This window comes from Rhincodon typus, chromosome 12 (assembly GCF_021869965.1).
Source record: "Rhincodon typus isolate 14 chromosome 12, sRhiTyp1.1, whole genome shotgun sequence".
Classification (NCBI taxonomy): domain Eukaryota; kingdom Metazoa; phylum Chordata; class Chondrichthyes; order Orectolobiformes; family Rhincodontidae; genus Rhincodon; species Rhincodon typus.
The window spans coordinates 23,968,967-23,974,872 of NC_063343.1; the positions used below are offsets into that span (position 1 = coordinate 23,968,967).

General features: G+C 41.4%; 1 non-coding gene across 1 annotated transcript; it reads right to left on the reverse strand.

Moving 5' to 3' along the window:
• Positions 1-4,713: 4,713 nt before the first annotated feature.
• Positions 4,714-4,787, reverse strand: trnaf-gaa. The gene has a single exon. It is a non-coding gene; the product is annotated as a tRNA-Phe (tRNA).
• Positions 4,788-5,906: the final 1,119 nt, after the last annotated feature.

Sequence of the window (5,906 nt, forward strand, 5' to 3'; positions counted from 1 at the left end):
AAAGTATTAAATAACTCCTCATAACCTGAAGAATTAAGGTTTTTTAACTTCTTTACAATGTTCTGATAATTCAATGCCTCTCTGCTGTGGAATTTTGGAGTCTTAAATGTTTTCTAATCTAAAAGGTGAGAAATAACAGAAATGCCACAAATTTGATTATTTAGTTAAATTGAGGAATTACAAGATTTGAATGATGTCCACCCATGTGGTTTTTAAATATCAAGGTGGCATCATGAGGTAGAATTTATTTTTTATGTTTCTGTTTTCATCCTCCAGTAAGGTTTTTGGCCGTAGTACTGAACTGGCCTTTATTAAGGTCGCACGTAATATTATTTTTTGACTATAACTTCTCAAACTGCCTGTGGCCTGGTTTGTTTAATGCATCCTCATCAGTTGTGTGACCCTTTGATCTTTTACATATAAATTCTGTGTTCTGTGTGCTTCTTTCTGGTTTCACCTGACGAAGGGGCTATGCTCCAACAGCTTGTGTTTTCAAATAAACCTGTTGGACTATAACCAGGTGTCGTGTGATTTCGAACTTGCGTCCTTCAAAACAGCAGACCACCTATTTTGAATGCTTATCCTCTATTCTCTAGGTAGGTGGAACTATCCTAGGTTAGTTCTATTCTTAACATTGAATCAATGCCAATGGATTCTCTTCCCATTCTCACTTTATTCTCTATTTTTGCCCTCTTCTTTTTCTCATGCATATGCTATCACTAAGTGATATCATCCAAAAACACATCAGCTTAAACATAAAGACCAAAGATATTCCATTTTATCTCACCAACTCCTTCTTTGACCCCTCATTGCTCTGATTTGTAACAATTCTAGTCTGACATTTAATATTGGATGAGCCTAAACTTACTCCATCTAAAGAACGTCACCACTGTTTTTTGCTCTCTGGAACAATCTGTGTTCCCTGAGCACTGTTTCCTGAGCAAATCCTTGACATTCTGTTTGATGCTGAGTTGAGATGCTGACTACATTTCTACACCATTACCAATACTGCCTGCTTCCACTACAGTAAAACTATTCAACTTCAACTCCAACTCCACAGTTTTGGCAGTTAAAGCAGTTTATAAGCTGCTGAGATATTCCACTGCAAACATGGCCAGTGACCCATCTTCCTCTGCACATAAAGTGTGCTTATCCAAAACTCTTGTGCCCACACTTTAACTCATCACAAAACTCAGACACTATGGTCCCTGTGTTTGCTGACATTCACTGGCACCCTATTTGACAAAGCTTCAATTTTAAAGTCTTCATTCTTGGCTGAATCCTATAAACTTCTGAGGTCTCCTAACTTGTTCAATTCTTGCAAATTCCTGAAGTTCATGGTTCCATCATTAGCAGAAATGCTTTCAGCACCCTTGGCCCAACCTCTGGAACTCCCCAGTAAAACTCTTGACCTCTCTTTTCTCTTTTTAGATGCACCACAAACAAACACTACAATCAAGTGATAGTAGGAACTGCAGATGCTGGAGAATCCGAGACAACAAGGTGCAGGGCTGGATGAACACAGCAGGCCAAGCAGCATCATAGGAGCAGAGAGGCTGACGTTTCGGGCCTAGACCCTTCATCAGAAAAGGGGGAGGGGAAGGGGTTTTGAAATAAATAGGGAGAGAGTGGGAGGCGGATAGAAGAGGGATAGAGGAGAGGATAGGTGGAGAGGAAACAAACAGGTCGAAGAGGCGGGGATGGGGCCAGGAAAGGTGAGTGTAGGTAGGGAGTTAGGAAGGGGATAGGTCAGTCCAGGGAGGACGGACAGGTCAAGGGGGCGGGATGAGGTTGGTCGGTAGGAGATGGAGGTGCGGCTTGAGGTGGGAGGAGGGGATAGGTGGGAGGAAGAACAGGTTAGGGAGGCAGGGACGAGCTGGACTGGTTTTGGGATGCGGTAGGGGGAGGGGAGATTTTGAAACTTGTGAAATCCACATTGATACCATTGGGCTGCAGGGTTCCCAAGCGGAATATGAGTTGCTGTTCCTGCAACCTTCGGGTGGCATCATTGTGGCACTGCAGGAGGCCCAGGATGGACATGTCGTCTGAGGAATGGGAGGGGGAGTTGAAATGGTTCGCGACTGGGAGGTGCAGTTGTTTATTGCGAACCGAGCGTAGATGTTCTGCAAAGCGGTCCCCAAGCCTCCGCTTGGTTTCCCCGATGTAGAGGAAGCCACACCGGGTACAGCGGATGCAGTATACCACATTGGCAGATGTGCAGGTGAACATCTGCTTGATGTGGAAAGTCTTCTTGGGGCCTGGGATGGGGGTGAGGGAGGAGGTATGGGGGCAGGTGTAGCACTTCCTGCGGTTGCAGGGAAAAATGCCGGGTGTGGTGGAGCTGGAGGGGAGTGTGGAGCGGACAAGGGAGTCACGGAGAGAGTAGTCCCTCCGGAAAGCAGATAAGGGTGGGGAGGGAAAGATGACTACAATCAAGTGTTTTGTCATCTTTCCTGACCTTCTCTGTAGATCAATGTCAGAAAATGCCAAAATTGTTTTTATTCATTTTGATTCTTGGACCATTTTACTACATTAATTAAGCTGGATAAATGTAATCTGCTATTTATGGGTAGACAATGAGGGCAAATGTTTCATGTTATTGCTACAAAAATGAAAAAAGTGGAGTGCATTATCACATAGCAGCATAGATGTCACTTATTTGCTTGCAATATTGTACGTGATGTACAAGCAGCACCTGATTACCAAATGGTTGTAAGCTAAATGTTAAACTTAAGCAAATAATGGATCAAATTTCACAGGCAGAAATTTGTTAATCTGTCACCCCCGATCTATGCAGACCTTTTGAATCAAGCGCAAATCTGGAACTGCTGCAGCTGTACGTAATCCTGGCACAAAACTACAAGTTTAATTTAAAAATTAACAATTTATTGGTGCTGTCTCAGTCATAACTTTAAGCATAGATAAACCAAGCACAGCTTATGATGTTAGAGAACTGCTCAATATTAATGAAAGCACAATTATATCAACTGTCCAATTTTATCAGTATCATTCATCAATGCTGAGCATAAACATTAGCTTATGAAAGAATAATACAAGAACCTCATATTTTTCACGATCTCAGAATATCCTAAATCACTCTTAAATGATTAATTAGCATTGAAATCTCATCCAGATCATTATGTGAGTAAAAAGAACGTAATTCATTTGACAATGCGCAGCAGATACTTGACAAATGAACTATTTGTACCAGAGATACGGAGTTCAATGGGAACAATAGCCTGTTTTCATCCTTGATTTCTTACGCTATTTCTCAAATATGAGACATATTGATACACCTCACTGATTGACATGCAGTGAGATGTGACATTTGCAGGTCAACAGTGTTGGGAAACCTATACAAAGGAGAAAAGGCAGGGAAAATTTAAACTGAGCAAAAGCCAGCTTCTACTTTACAAATTGTCCATTAAATTATGAGTGGCTTTAAAGTATCCCAGTTCTTTCTGAGCCTGTGATTTGAGAAAAAGGTCTACTGATTGCTTTTTAAACGACACTGCGAACAAGGTAGGAATGCATATGTTGTGGCTATATTCCAGCAAACTGGAAGGAAAAATAGACAACTACTCTTTTGTAAAAAGGAAAGTTATATCTATCTTGATGACTATGCCTAAGAGCTTGCATTGAGCATATTTGGAATCCATACTATTACAAAATAATGGTCAGTCTAACTCTACAAAAACAGAATTTAATTTTCTCAATTGCACTCAAAAGTGATTATGGAACATTATTTTGAATTACTTTCTAATGCTATTTTGTTTGACCCAATTAATGCAAATAGGCTAACATTTTCAAAGCAGTATTCCTTTCATAATGTCTGTTAAACAGCTATGATTAATGGATTGCTGCTCTTGTGTTGGTCATAGGTTTGGGTATATAATGATGCAATATAATTGTTAAAATTTTCTTTCCAGATCTCTCTCTGAAAAATCTTGCAAATTCATTTAGTGTAAATATTTCCAATATCGGTGAAGAAATACAGAGAAATGATTGTAAGTGATGTCCCCCTCATACAAAACTCCCACAATGAAATTATGCATGACATCTGACCCACCTTTGCCTGGCATTTGTGCCACACATGTGCCTTGACATTCAATGGCATTACTATCACTGAATCTCCCACTATCAATATCCTGGGATTACACCTGACTAGAAACCGAGCCGGACTAGTTATGTTAATACTGTGACCCTATCAGTAGGTCAGAAGCTAAGAATCTTGCACTGAATAACTCACCAGCTGACTCCCAAACGCCTGTCCAGTACCTGCAAGGCACAGGTCAAGATGGAATACACTCCATTTGATCTGGATGGGTGCAGCTCCGATAACACTCAAGAAGCTTGATATCATTCAGGAAAAAAAAACAGCCCACATAGTTAGCACCACATTTATAAGCATCCACTCCCTCCACCACTGACTCTCAGTTGCAGCAGTATGTATTATTTACAAGATGCACTACAGAAATTCACCAAAAGTTGCTGCCTGGTCCTGAACCAAGGCCTTTTCTCATGTAAAGTCAATGTGATGTGGGTCTGCTTAATAAATATTTTATAAGTAACCTGTTCAGAAATTTTAATACAAACCACTGAAGCAAGTGGGACGTGAACCCAGACCTCCCGGCCCCGAGATAGGGACACTACCACCGCACCACAAAAGCCCTCACACTCAGGAGTACTGAAATAGAAAGAAATTGCTCATCCTGCCAAAACCCAGGATTAAATCCTGGAACCTTTAGATCTTCAGTCTAATACTCTCCCAACTGAGCTATTTTGGCTCCAGGTCTACTTTTTTTTAAACTCTGATGTGTTATTACGCACAACTGAGCGACTTTCTCACCACCAAATCATCATAACTTTTGGATTCAGTTTTCTTCTTTTAACTACCACCACTAAGCACCTATGTAGCCAATCGAGTATTGACAAGTAAAACCCATTATGGGCATTGCAAACCCATCAAAAGCGAGGGAGGGATCTAGGGAGAAAGAGAAGGGGCTAAATCAAAGTGGAGTTGGAGGAGGAGATAAAGCACTGTATGCCCCGCGGTGCCCACCACTCTCTAAAGGCATCCAGAGCACTAATGGACACCGCATGCTGGGTCTACTTTATAAAGGGCTCAGGTGATGAGTTTTAGCTAGGCACTCGATTACCTGTTATCAAGGGAACTCATATGCAATGAGCTCCATGAGTAAATTGATTGCTGTTGCTTCATAGACTTTAAAGGAGTTATCACACCTTGGTATCACAAGTGCACATTTAATACTTCTTAAAAGTCATGAGGGTTTCTGCCTCTACCACCCTTAGAGGCAGTGAGTTCCAGATTCCCACCATCCTTTGGCTGAAAATTTATTTCCTCAACTCCACTCTAAACTTCCTGTACCTTACCTTTAATCTCTGCCTGCTGGTCATTGATCCCTCCACCAATGAGAAATTTCTTTCTGTCTACCCTATCTTTGCCCCTCATAACTTTATACATCTCAATCATGTCCCCTCTCAGTCTCCTCTATTCCAAGGAAAACAACCTCAGCCTATCCAATCCCTCATCACAACTAAGACTCTCCAGTCCAGGCAACATCCTGGTAAATCTCTTCTGCTCCTCTCTAGTGCAATTACATCCCTCCTATAACATAGATTGCAGAACTGCACACAATACTCTAGCTGTGGCTGAACGAACATTTTATACAGTTCCAGCATGACCTCCCTGCTCTTAAACTCTACACCCCAACTAATAAAGCCAGGTATTCTGAATGCCTTCGTAACCACTTTATCGACTTAAAATAAAACCGAACGAACTGCGGATGCTGTAAATTAGAAACAAAAACAGAAATTGCTGGAAAAGCTCAGCAGATCTGGCAGCATCTGTGAAGAGAAATTAGAGTTAATGTTTCGGGTCTGGT